We start from the raw sequence: 15,108 nt of genomic DNA on the forward strand, positions 1-15,108 counted from the left end.
TCAAATTCCAGGAGTCAATAACAACTATGGACAAAACTAAATTGAATTACTTCTTTTCTGGAAGTACGCAAACTGACAGTTTTCTGTTTCATGATACCTTACACTGTTTAATTAAATACACGCACAAAATATTGAAAACAGTTACTATGGTAATACATGGGTAATGCCTTTTTGCTTTTTTAGTAAGTGGATAATTAACATATGAAAAAAATAACTTTATCGTTAAGTCAAATAAAAGAAAATCACCTTAGGAGAAAGAAATACTTTAGATGAATTCATTGTCATTTCTTCTAATTATCTTTATTTCAGTTCCTCTTTTACATTTTGTATTATCACAGTCATAGACACAATCGCAAATGTTTTTATTTTTTTTATTTTTTTAAATTTTTAAATTGTTTTAAAGATTTTATTTATTTATTTGACAGAAAGAGACACAGCGAAAGAGGGAACACAGGCAGGGGGAGCGGGAGAGGGAGAAGCAGGCTCTCCGTGAGCAGGGAGTCCAATGTGGGGCTCGATCCCAGGACCTGGGACCATGACCTGAGCCGAAGGCAGACGCTTAACGACTGAGCCACCCAGGCACCCTCACAAATGTTTTTAAAGTCACATTTATTTTAAACCACAGCAAGGACATATGGGAACGTTCTTAGCACTTTTGGGCTCATATTAGGTCACCATATAGTTATTGAAAACATGAATTTGTTTATTAACATCAGACAGAGCCCTTTATTCCACAGGATTATTTTTTAAAGAGACACTGTGTGACAGATATTACATTTAGTCTTAAAGTTCCAGGTTTCAGTCTCATTTTTTTCTTTTTTTGAAAAATTTTAATCGCAATATGGTTCACATACAGTGTTCTGTTAGTTTCAGGTGTACAATAGAGTGATTTAACAGTTTCATATATTACTTAGTGTTCAGCAAGAAAAGTGTGCTCTTAATCTTCTTCACCTATTTCACCCATCCCCCCACCTACCTCCCCTCTGGGAACTGTCTGTTCTCCCATTCTCATTTCCTAATGAGCTTAAAGTCAAAGTGTGTTTTGAGGAGTTGATAGGGATGAGTAAAGAGATTTAGACACGTGGAGATGGCTCAGTTGAAGTTGAAAAATCTAGAAAAAGGCAGCAGAATGTAATTATATTTCCAATGACCTCTGATCTGTTTGAGTTTATTAACTCCATTTTATATGGAGTTTTGATACTCACTTTATGTTTGCACCTGTTTCATCTATTCTGATGCAAATTATTAAGCGATGGCAATAATATAGGAAGAAAAACATGGAAATGTTTGCATAAATCAGATACTGTTGATAAATCATGTAACTCGCAGAATTAATGCAATAATGATTGTCACAGACTTCAATATTTTATTTTTCTTTAAAAATAAACTCTAATTTATTACTGCGCAGCTTACCTAACAATGCATTTTTTTAGGTGTCAACAGAGATGAATCTATAACTTCTACTGATAAAATGCCACAGGTAGCTAGATATATTATAGGATCATAAAATTTATTTCTGCTTATAAGCATCCATATGCAATAACATCAAAATTTATTTACATAAGCTCACTATAAATAATTTATTCTATAATGTTATGTGCCACTCTCTAAAATCTTATAGAATACAACTGAGATGTATTTTTCTAAAAAATAAAATATTTTGCCCTTGACTTTAATAGGACAAATCTTATCTAATTGTAGTTTCAAATGACATTATTTGAATATTACTTTAGGTTTTTATTACTTTATTACTTTAGGTTTTACTTTAATTCATTGTCTCAATTGCTAACTGGTCAACTTTACTTGCTTCCTCTGTAATGAGTTCAAGAATAAATGTTTCTTTTTCCTGGTAGAAACAGTTGGCTAAAAAACAACTAATATAGCCAGGACTTAATAAAATAAGAAAAAAATAAATATTACATGACAAGATCTAAGTGAATACATTTAGGGATATAAATGAGTACATCAGAGATCTCTCTATATAATACATGAAAGATTGTGAAGAAAATCATTGTTTTAGGAGGTATGCAAATTTAACCAAAAATACTTTAAAATTTGAGGGAATGGGAGGAAAACATTAAACTGGGCATTATGTCTTTTCTGAGACTTGGAAGAAACAGCATGACACGTGAAAAGCACAATAATTCTGAGGGCCAAAAATTAAATAATTATACTTTGAGATGTTTAGATATCTAAAATTACTGTTCTTTTTTCTTGTATTCCAGATTTTGGCTATCCAGGAAACCCACTAACCCTAATTGATTATCTGATGTATCATGATCCCTAAAATGTTTTTTGTTGGGAGTAGGTCACAGATTGTTGGTTCTTCTAAGCCAGAAAAGGCTGTGTATGGCACACAGACCTACAAAATTACCCAAAGCTCTAAACTGATACTTCTTAGGCAGCACAGAAAAGTGGAAATTATAGCTATTTAGGGTAATGGCTACTAGATCATGGTGTCACTAGGGGCAAGATAGAGTGTTAATCAATTAGAAAATTGCTCAGTTTACATAATAATAATATAACTCATGCTGGCAAACAGAAGCTGATATTAGCTGTTGCTGTCCCTTACCCATTTTCCAGATACAAGTAAGTTCAGAGCCTCAGACCCTATTGTTTAGAGTGTCTTTCTCTTGAGGAAAGTTCCTGTAATTCTGCTACATCTACACATAGTAAATAATCATTTAAATTTTCCTAAAAGCAATCTACAATCACTTGCTAGAATAGGTATGTACTAAGGAAGGAAGAATAGCCAGATTTTTTCTTTTAGATAAGAGTTTTGAATTGACACTAATAAAGACTCAAAGTGCCCTTGTAGTCTTTGACTTAAATAGGAGCTCATGTCTACCAGGTGATAAATGGAAAACTAATCCAAAACTATCTCATAGCTAATCTATTCTGTATTTCTCCAGTTGGTTACCTATCCTTAAAAGTTGGTGTAACCCTCACCTGTAGAGTGGGGGTCAGTTCCCTACAGGCATTATGATAGAAGAGATAAAGTGGAAGTTTCTACAGCTTGCCTTCACTCAAGTCGAGGTGGTAAACCACAAGACTTATGTTCACAAAAAGTTGCAGACATTGACTCCAACTACAAAAACTTGAAGAATGCAGTTATGGTAGAGTCCATCATATCAGTTTAACTCTGTGATACTGATAAAGCTCGGATGGCTATGGCAGTTGAGTATGGAGTATTGCATGCCCAGCGAGGTTATAGCTCCACCATAGCTAATGTGATCAGCTATTGCAACAGATAAACAAAACTTCTGCCATTTGATTTACATGTCATAATTTGGCAAATGTTTTTCTTGATTCCAATAGGAAGAGAGAACCAAAACCAGTTAAGCTGTAATTGGAAAGCAGAGCTCCAATTTATTAGAGAGTTGCGGGGCTTTGTTAACTTCCCTTTCTTTGTCAGAGTAGAGTCAGAGACATCTTGATCATCTTGATATTCACCAGAGCATCATATCAGTCCGTTATATTAATGATATTAGGTAATTGAACTCCATGAGCAGAAAGTATAAAATATGCTAGATGCTCCATTAGGAAATAGTTACCATCTACCATTGTCATTACTATCTATGGTAGATGGTAATTGAAGTTTGAAGAACCTGTTACGTTGGTGAATGTTTTAGGAGTTAAGTGGCTGCAGCGTGACAGCATCTTCCTTCTGAAATAAAGGACAAGTTGCTATACTTCCTATCTCCATCAACTAAGGAACAATAATAAGGCATAATGGGCTTCTTTGGTGTTTGTAAGCAGCATACCTGGAAATTCTCTTCTGACTTAATTAACAAGTGAGACTGCCTGTTCAAATGTGATGCAGGGCAAGAGAGAGTTATACAGCAGGTCTAGTCTGTAAGTTTATCTTTAGCATATGTGAAGGTGCTGAAAGTGTCTGGAGTGGTTAAGTCCCTGGTAAACACCAGTAGGTGAGTTGCAACGTGTACCTAGAAGGTTCTGGAGACACACAAGTTTCCATTTGCAAAAGAGCTCTTATTATGTTACTCAGACCCAGACGATGTCAGTTGTTAACTTTAGGGACTAATGGACATTCTCATCATGTTTTAGGGTTGGGTGGGTATAGCAAAAATCCATGGTATATTGGAAAAAGCATATCAAGCAGACCCAGGAAGCATGAATAAACATGTTGAGAGAAGTATAGATTTTTATGGCCCCTATCTGTGTTGCACTGATAACTTTCCAGTTCAGCCTTATGATCTAATGGAGAGTTTCTTTTGAGTAAATGATGGAGAGGGAAAGGACTCAAACCTAGTTCATAGATATGTTACTACGCTATTGGTGAGGTGAGCTATCCCATTACATCCCCTGACCTAACCCTAATACTGACTCTGAATACGGAACATAGATTGAAATACCCACCCCCCCTGCCCTCCAATACCCTGGAGATCAGTATTGAAGGAAAATCTTCCATTAGGTAGTGCTACAAGCAATAATCAGGGCCATCCAAACAATGAGTCCAAGCCTACAATAAGAAACTTAGCAGAATGGAGGTGTCTCATACTCCAAGAAGTCCTTTATTATCTAACGTAGATGTCAATGATGATCTATTAAGATCTGAGGAAATGTAAGGCACTATGATCCAAATCATTATGAAGACAATTTGAAATAAAGTTTTACGTGTTTTATTAAAAATGATGAACTAACTCAACCCTTGAGCTATTAGATGATAATATCTAATCATGATATCATGATTAATAAGATATTTATGTAAGTAAACAAGCAAAATGTAGAAATAAACTTTACAATTTTAATAGTATTTAAAGCCATTTGATAGTATTGTTTTATTACCTTATAAAAACTACTAATGAAATATTTTATGCTGCTTTTGAGTCTAAGAGTTAAATATAGAGTGGAAGTTTGGAATTTTATGGAATTTGTTGATGCTTTTTCAATTATGAAATGTGTGAACTACTTTTTTCATGTCCTTTTAAAGAAAGAAGTGCTTGAGAAAGTGTAGGTTAAATTGAAAAACACTTTTTTGATGAAAACTGGATTTTATGGAGAAACTAAAAAAGTGAAACCATTAATAGTATTTCTGCTTTAAGTGGAATTCAGAAAAAGAAAGAATGTAAAATCCAACAAAGAATAAAGGATTCTATCATAGGATTTCAATTAGAATGACCAGTGAAATGCATCTACATCATTTATATGCAAGCTATTTGCAGAATCGCCCACATACATACTTAATGTAGTTATTGGAAGGTAAAATGAGTATTATAATGTGTGAAGCTTGTCTCAATTAAATTTATCAATATTTGTTAGATACCTTTCCAGTCCTTATAGATATTAAAATCAAATATCAGAGTAAACAATATAGATCCATATTTTTTAAAATAATAAAGCTTAAATTACATTATAACTGATAAATATTAATATTATTTTGTTGACAAAATGTTATTGTTAATAAAGAGATTGATATAATTTGTATTTTCTCTCATACTGTAAAATTTCTATATATTTTTAAAAAAATATAATACTGTTCATCAAAAACTAATGATGTAATATATGGTGATTAACATAACAATAAAAAATTAAAAAAATATATAATACTGTTTATTTAACTTCAAAAATATTTCAGCATTCTAAACATGCAAAAAAATAACAGAACATTGCAAATTGTGTTTAGTACAGAAGGTTCTTGAACTTTCATTGATGCAGTGGCTCTTCGCTTCGCTGACAGTGAAGAGTTCTATAGTTTGTTTAAAAACAAACAGTTTAAAACTACTGCACTTAACTAAAAAGGATCCAAACACTTCTCATGCCAGCTGACCCCCCCTTTTCCACAGCTAAGAATGGCAGCAGAATGCTAGGTCACTATATACAGAAACAAGATAACCTGAAGCTAAATGGATGCCCACTGCAGTGTCCACAGGTCCAGCCTCACAGTGCATGCCCTGAGCTACAGCCCCTCCAAAACTCATCTTCCCTACAGCCTCAACGCCAAGGAAGGGGCATCAAGAGTTTGTCTCGGTTGTTTTGTTCTTTTTACAAACTATAGATATGTACAGTTGATAACTCAGGATTTCTAGCCAATAACCATATAGTTAACACCACCTTACAAATTAAAGAAAAGAAAATGCGAGAAACATCTTTAACTGCCTTGTCACACCAACAGCAAAGTGCACAGAGTGAGGAGAACACGAGAGCCTTTTCATGTTAAAAATGTTTGGAAATATGTACAACTTTTATACAGTTTCAGGGTGCTCCGAACACCCATGGCCACTTCATGTAAACCACTGACAATTTCTAGAGCACTTTGAGAAACTACAATATGACCATGACCCAATTGTGTAATTCACCCTACGAGGGCGGCAGACATGCCCCAGGTAAGAAGGGTGTCAATGATGGCGCTCCCTACTCTAAGATGTTCACAGGAGACAGATCAACAGTTTTTTATTCCTCCTCCTCCTCCTTCTCCTCTTCTTCCTCCTCATCTTCTTCATCTTCCTCTTCCACCTTTTTCTGGGCAACTTTGGTCGGGACCCTTTGTGGCAGCAACCTTTCCTTTAGATTTATAGTCAGCGACATCCTTCTTGTACTTCTCCTTCAGCTTTGCTGCCTTATTGTTGTAAGGCTGCTTTTCACTGTCACTTAAGTTATTCTACATCTCACCCAGCTTCTTTGCCACATCTCCAATAGGGATACCAGGGTTTGTAGATTTGATCTTGGGCGGAATTCTGAACAGAACAGGAAAAATCCAGATGGTGGCCTTTTGGAGGCATTAGGGTCCCTTTTCCTCTTGCCTCCCTTAGCTGGTCCATAATCTTTCATTTCCCGATCATAGTGCACTTTATCTGCCTTTGCTATTTTATCAACTTTAGACTTCTCTTTCCCAGACATTGTCTTCCACTTCTCAGAGCACTTCTTGGAAAATTCTGCAAAAGTGACAGGGACCTTGGGGTTTTTCTTCTTATGTTCCTCTCTGCATGTCTGCACAGAGAAGGCATAAGCAGACACCTTGCCCTTTGGTTTCTTGGGATCACCTTTAGCCATCCTGACTGTATTGCTAGTCTGGGCAGTGCAGGGTATGATGCACCAAAATTTCTATATTTTATATTTTGTTTTATACATATTAAGTCCTTGGAATATATCTATAACATTTGTGTATAAATATACACATTAAGAGTATACAGAAGGAAAGTGTGATGACAGAAATTTGAAGATTCCTACTTTTCCACTGTAGTTTAACTTTGATTTACACTGCCACATAGTGCTAAAAATAATTGCCTAATACAGGGAATCCGCACTGTGCCAAAGAATTTAGAAGAGAGGAAATATCTTTATCAGATTAATTTTAAATACATTTTAAAATATGCATAATAATTGTCTCCTTCCCTGTCCATAATGTTTGGCACTATGCATATTGATCTTAAGAATAATGAGATATCATAGATATCATATCACATATTTTTGGTATTTAAGTTTCTTTTATTTATTTTTATTTTTATTTTATTTTTTTAAAGATTTTATTTATTTATTTATTTGAGAGAGAGAGAGAGCACATGAGAGGGGGGAGGGTTAGAGGGAGAAGCAGACTCCCTGCTGAGCAGGGAGCCCGATGCGGGACTCGATCCCAGGATTCCAGGATCATGACCTGAGCCGAAGGCAGTCGCTTAACCAACTGAGCCACCCAGGCGCCCGGTATTCAAGTTTTTTTAATGAAGTATAATTGACATATAAAATTATATTAGTTTCAGGTATATAACATAATGATTCACTATTTGTATACATTGCAAGCGATCATCACAATAAGTACAGCCACCATCCTCATATGAAGTTACAAAAAATTATTTTTCTTATATTGACAACTTTGAAGAAAGATCTCCCTCAACAACTTTCAAATATGCAATACGATGTTATTAACTATAATCATCATGTTGTACATTACATCTCCATGACTTATTTATTTTAAAACTGGAAGATTGTATCTCTTGATCTCCTTTGCTCATTTCACCCACCTTAGCTTTGAACTTATATATGGCCTTTATTATACTGAGGTACCTTCTGTCTAAACCCAATTTGTTGAGAGTTTTTAATCAATAAATGGATGTTGAATTTTGTCATGTGGTTTTTGTTCATCTACTGAAATGATCATATGATTTTTATCCTTCATTTTGTTAAGTAATGTATTACGTTGATTGATTTGTGTTCATTGAACCACCCTTGCATCCCTGGACTGAATCCCACTTGATCATAGCGTATGATCCTTTGAATGTATTGATGAATTCGATTTGCTATTATTTTGTTGATGATTTTTTCATCTATGTTCATCAGATATTTGACCTGTAATTTTCATTCTTTTTTCTGGTGTCCTTGTCTAGTTTTGGTATTAAGGTAAAGCTGGCCTAGTAAAATGAATTTGGAAACATTCCTTCCTTTTCAATTTTTTGGAAGAGTTTGAGAAGGATAGATATTAAATCTTCTTTGACTATTTGGTGGAATTCATCAGTGAAGCTGTCTGGTCCTGGACTTTTGTTTATTGGCAGATTTTTGAATACCGATTCAGTCTCTTTACAAGTAATCAGTCTATTCATAATTTCTGTCTTTTCATTATTCAGTCTTAGAAGATTGTATGCTTCTAGGAATTTATCTATTTCTTTTTGGTTGTCCAATTGATGGTAGTATCATAGTATTTTTAAAGTATTCACAAGCTCAACTGTTCAGCTATATTATCAGGTCCAGGGGTTTAGACATTATTCTTATTCATAGTTTTCTTTAGAAAGATGTCCTGGCCACTTAGGAATTTCCCATGGCCCCACTTAAGAATGGGATTGTGAAGTGTGAGACAGGACAGAGGAAGCATGTTATAATAAGGACAAAGAAAATCAGTGCTCTGGAAACTCAAAACCAATAGAGAGAACATTAGCTAATGAGGCAAGGTAAGACAAGGTACCAATTTAGCTAAGCCTATTTCTAATATCTGTTACATTTTCCTATTACCAGCTGAGTTTTCCTAACCAGACCCCAAATCTTTGGTTTTTAAGTGTCCCTTAGCCATTCAGGATCCCCTCTGGTGTAGTCTGCCTATATTTAATCCCTACATCGCCATGTCACAAATCAAATTTATCTTTGCTGGGCTTCAGTCTCACTCTTCAGACTTATTGTCAGGGTAATGCTATCCCTTCATGAGCTGAGTTTTAATTGGGTACATTCTATAGTGGACATAGTAGCTCTATCCTCACTTAGCTACCAGCTGGACAACATCAAGACATGCAAAAATATGGAGTCTCGCATAATCCCCAACTCTTACTGTATGCTCTTTTCTTCAATAAAGTTCACCTTCATAGTGTTTTAAGTACGTGGACTTCATGACTCTTTGGAGTTCATAGATATATAGCTATTAGATGGGAACTTTGGCACAACTGCCTCTAGAGGCTTTTTGGATCTGCTCATGCTGATAATTATAACTTTACATGAGTTGCATAAACCTCATATGCAATGTCTAGCACATAAGTAACACAGCATTCCCAGACCAGCTGTTTGGGAAGGGGCTTTTATTATACCCTCATTGATTTGAGATTATTTAAATATGCTTTTCATATGCTCGTTATAGATCACTACCACTTTGAAAAAGGAAAATCGTCTTGATCACATATTAGTAAGTTTGAGCTCCTCAGAAGAAATTGTCCATATAAATTGAAGGTATTGTTATGAACATTACATGCACAATATAAATGTACAGGTTTAAGCAGTGAAGTCCTGAAAAATCTCTGCATTTAGCTTAGATTGAGCAACAGATAATCAATAATTATATGCAAATGAATCTTTTATTCAATAGAACCGACATGCATAACATTTTCAGTGCAAATCAGCAAGTACTACAGAATTAAAAACCCTTAGGGTACCTAGCGGCCAGAACATTTCTTGCATGCATGATGTCTCAAGGAAGTACATTTAGCCTGGTTATACCAGCAATTGCCGTTTTGTACAAATGGCAAAAAAAAAAAAAAAAAAAAAAAAAAAAAAAATCCATCCAATCACATTACACTTAATTTCACTTAATTTTAATCACAGTGTACTTGCATGGACAGGTTTCTTTTAAACACTGATTTATTCTCTAAATGGAGAGGCATGGTTGTTATTTAAGATCTAATGTCCCCCCCGGTCACATTTGGGAGGCTTTCCAACAGCAAGGCACAATTGTTATTTAAGATATAACGTGCCTAACCCCCCAGTCCCATTTGGGAGCTGTTTCTGGCTGTACTGAGGCTCTTGCCTGCTTGGCAAATAATGAACCAGTGCCAGAAAAATTGCATAAATTCCTTAATGTCTCTGTGTACTCTTCCAGAATTAAGCTGAGCTCTTGTTTTCTTCCTATTCTAATTAAAATGCTGAATGAAGGGGGCAACATTTTTATATACCTATATATATATATATATATATATATTTTCTTTTTGGTGCAGCAACCTACTTTGGCTATTTATTTTGGGCATACTTGAAAAATTAATAGAATTCTGAATAGTAAAATCAAGCAAGTCATAAGGCACAGATTAACTGGATAAAGTGGTACTTGAGCTCTAGGTTTGCTTTATGAATGAAAAATTGACAAGCACAGCCTCTAGAGTAATAGTAGCTTTCTTATCTCTCAAAGTGGATGATGTCCATCTGGACAAGTGCAAAGCCCCGACATCATTGTACTTTATCTGTTTTAATAAACAGATTTTGTAGCTAAGGCTCCAGGGAAATTATTATTTTACTTCTCTTCCTACAGTTGTTAAATCATGCTCTAGGCTCTAGTATAGCATTAAAATAAAAATATAGGAGAAGATATTTACTCTATTTGATTTTTTAATGTGATACGTTTTATGCAGTAAAATGCACAGATCTTAGGTTTTCAACTCGATGAGTTTTGACAATTTTGTAAATCCATGTAAGTACTACTCAGTAGAGATATATATCATTTTCATCACCCAGAGATGTCCCTTTGTACCCCAATGCAGTCAATCCTCATCCACCTCAAACCCTAACTCTAAGAGGTAACCACTTTATGATTTCTGCCACATGGATTAATTTTGTTGCTGTTGTTTTTAGAATTTAAAAAGAGAAGTGGATATGATGCATTATTTTCAGTCTCACTTCTTTCATTCACTTTAACAATTTTGAGATTAATCCATGTTGCTGCCATATATCAGTAGTCCATTCTTTTATATTATTATTATATGAATATACCAAAATATGTATTTATACAATATCCTGTTGATGGCTTTTTACTTTTTCTTTTTGTACTATTTTTAATAAGCTACTTTGTTGGCATTTTTGTTGGCATATGTTTCATTTCTCTTAGGAAAATATTTAAACTGAAATTGTTGAAACGTTGGCCAGATATATGTTTAACTTTTTAAGAAATCACCAAAAATTTCTTTAGAACGGTGTTGTTAGGATGCCTGGGTGGCTCAGTCGGTTAAGTGGCTGCCTTCAGCTCAGGTCGTGGTCCCAGGGTCCTGGAATCGAGCCCCTCATCGGGCTCCCTGCTTCTCCCTCTGTCTGCCGCTCCCCCTGCTTCTACTCTCTCTGTCAAATAAATAAATAAATAAAATCTTTTAAAAAATGGTGTTATTTTATGTTTCCACCAGCAATATATAAACATTTAAGTTGCTTCAAATGTTTGCCAACATTTGCTAATGTCAGGATTTTTTTTTTAACCATTCTAGAGTTTGTGAAATGGTATCTTACTCTTATTTTTCATTTTACAGATGACTATTGTTATTGAAAATATTTTTATGTGCTTTTTGGCCATTTCTGTATCTATTTTCATGAATGAAGTTTTTTAATCCCTTAGAAAATTTAACAGGACAAATAATTTCAGCATAGTTTAATCAAATGTGTATACACATATTTTAACAGAATGGGCAAATTGAGAATTTGATATTATCCACTGATATTTTTAAATACGTAGGTGAGCAACATTTGAAAAGTAGAGTTTTATAAACTGTTTAGAATGCCATGGTGGAAAAACCCTGAAATTTGATTAAAAAGCTAGTACCAATGAGCCTGAAATGTTTTAGTCAATTACAACTACTTTTTTTTTTCTATTTTGGTTTATGTGTCAAAGGTTCCATTTGAATATTTCTAGGCTATCAGGACCTATCTTCAGAATAATTTGTTATCTGAATAATATGTTTTCAGGATAAGTAAGATGCAAAACAAGCTAAAAATGTAAAGAAATCAGGCTACTTGAACTGTAGAAAACTAATGAATAAAAATCAATCAGAAGATGGTCTTGGGGGCATAATTAGGCAGTCATTGTAAAAAGTGCTTTCCTAAATGCAAGAGTTGAGGCCTGTGGTGCTTTAAATCTAGATGAAAGTGGCTCTAAAATTTTAGGTCTTAAAATATTTCGCTTAGTTTCTAATAGAGTGTAATTTACACTGATATATGCGCTCAGAAGTCAACAAAGAATATGAGTTCAAGAACAATTATTTGGGCAGTCTTTGGTCAAGCTGTATGAAATAAGACCTACCTTGGTTCGTGCAAGCTTTGCATCAACTGCCACCAAGTGCATATGGTAAAATGTGACATGCCATCTGCTAATTCTACCTCAGTCACATGAAGCTTTTAGGTATCATGGTGAAGTTCTTTCATTGGTGTCTGGTGTCTATCCATAAAGTACATTATAAGTTAAATTACTACTAGGGATTTGTTATAAGATCCAAATACCATCATGAGATAGTGCAAAACCTTCCCGTTGTGCAGGTGTTTGTTGGGACATTAGGCTGGAAATCAGAGAAGTCTGACCCTTCTCATTTCTAAGAAAAGCGGAAAGGAGCACCTATCCTCTTGTTTTCTGTAGATAAGTAGAATTTTAAGGTTACATTTATATATGATTCTAACACACCTCTAGTTAGTGGATTTCTAGTTCTACTCAGTTTTACAGAGTTAGACTTTTAGACTAGTTTTCCAGTTTTTAAGAGCTTCTTTATGTCCTGTAATTCCTGTGGTCAAAAACTCTGATCTACGCCTGGGGTCAGTTTATAACTTAGAGGAGACACAATGTAACCATTTTAATAAAGAAAGATTCTCCTCCAGAATTCAAAGATGCTAAACATAATTCTAAAGTATGGAATTGTCTTTAGGAAGTTGGTGGTCAATCCATTTCAGAACCCCAAGGCCCTCTTGGTCTTTAACTATCTGTGGAAGACATAGGTAGTAGTCCTGATAAAGAACTCCACTGCTCCTAATGGACATCTATCTCTACCCAAGAAAGGAAGACAGGGAATCTGAGTCTATATCTTTCTTTTCACACTGTGCCAAAGGGAAAGAGGGGGTCTGGTCCCCTCTAGCATCCAGATAGCCACTGAGAAAGTTCTGGAGATGGGAGAACTGATCTCAAGGTACATTCCCAATTTTTTCCAGGTAAACTAAAAGACATCCAGAGAAGAATGACAGAGCATCTAAAACAATAAGTGATGATTATTGATAAAGCTCCAGGAATCTTTCCTGTTGGTAAATAGCTCAAAACCATAGACGATCTCCCTGTAAATTGTTTCTGGCAGTTTCTGCACAACCAATGAGGTTTTGATCAGATGTGTATATTAGGTCACAGTGGTGGCTACCATGCAGGAAAGACCACTAGGCATAATGGAGCTTCGCTGGAAAAAAGTGTCCCAGGTCAGCCATGAACAGCATAACAAACTTGCAATGTTCTGAAGGGTAGGTGGGGCCAGCACAGTATACCATTCCCCTTCACAAGGCTTGGAGCCAATTGACAGCCACACTCATGGCCCACAGCCCCTGCATGCTTTTATCATAGCACTCTGACAAAGTCTAGGGACACAGTGAGACTAAGACAGAATGCCTTAGCCAGCCTAACATGGAGCGATCACTGGCTGCCAGTTGCCAAGCAATCCTGTTACCCTGTACCATAGTCCTTGGTTGGCCACCCTTGGCCATGTTGGCCTATACTCAGGAGACGCATGACACCAGCCTGAGCTCTCAGGCAGTTGGAAAGTGGGCAGGTCAGGCAGAATTTGCTGAAGTTTTATTCCAGATTTTTAAAATCTTTTTATTGCTAACATGAAGCAGTTCTTTATGTATTCAGGATCCAATCCTTCATCAAATATGCAATGCAGACATTTTATCTCATTCATCGGCTAGCCTATTCATTTGCCAAAGTGACATCAGCAGATATTTTAATTTTGATGCTTTCTAGTTTTCAATTGTTCTTCTTTAATTGTTAGTGCCTTTGTGAAGATAAGAAATCTACCTCAAGGTCACAAACATGTTTGGTTATGTTATCTTGTAGAAGCTCTATAATCTTAGCTTTATTTATGTTCATGATTCACCATGAATTGATTTTTGTCTTGGAATTAAGTTAGAGTGTGAGATTCTTTTTTTCTTTTCTATACAGATCTCCAGGTGTTCCAGACCCATTTCTTGAAAAGGTGCCCCTTTTACTGTTGAATTGCCTTAGCAACTTTTATAAAAATCATGTAAATTTGAGTCTATTTCTGTATTCCATATTTCATTTCATTGATATATTTCCTATCCTTACCCTAATTTACAATATCTCTATAACTCTATTTCTATTGCTTGTATTGAAATCAACTTGTTGACTCTCTCAACTTTGCTTAAATTGAAGACTATTTTGGCTACTTTAGGATATTTGCATTTTCAGGTAACTTTTTAAATCAATGTCAATTTCTACAGAGAAGATTTCTGAGTTTTGAATGAGATTGTTTTGAACCATTTTGGGAGAAAACAGACAATATTGGGTTTTCCAATCCATAATCATTGTCTACCTGCCCATTTACTTAAGTTCTTTCTTAATTTCTCTTAATTTTTTCCTTAATCCATTTGCTAATATTTGCAGTATTAGTGAATGTGGTAAGAGAAGACATAGTTCTCTTATTCCATATCTTACAAGAAAAATACACAATATTGTATAATAAAATATAAAATTATATTAATAAGGGCAGAGTCCACCTTGACCCAAAAGGAGGAAGTCTAAGACTATTCTATCATTTATAACAATCCTAGCCAGATAGTGTCTCTCTCCATGCCAAAGTTCACCCAGATTTTGCTTGCAGCCTACTATAGAGAAAAGAAGAAGAAGAAGAAGAAGAAGAAGAAGAAGAAGAAGAAGAAGAA

The 15,108-nt window shown here is 35.1% G+C and overlaps 1 pseudogene; it reads right to left on the minus strand.

Moving 5' to 3' along the window:
- Nucleotides 1-6,414: 6,414 nt before the first annotated feature.
- LOC112823723 (high mobility group protein B3 pseudogene) lies at nt 6,415-7,014 on the minus strand (annotated as a pseudogene).
- Nucleotides 7,015-15,108: the final 8,094 nt, after the last annotated feature.

Source organism: Callorhinus ursinus, unplaced genomic scaffold (assembly GCF_003265705.2).
Source record: "Callorhinus ursinus isolate GAN/ISIS: 27379988/994484 unplaced genomic scaffold, GSC_fseal_2.0 scaffold5, whole genome shotgun sequence".
Classification (NCBI taxonomy): Eukaryota; Metazoa; Chordata; class Mammalia; order Carnivora; family Otariidae; genus Callorhinus; species Callorhinus ursinus.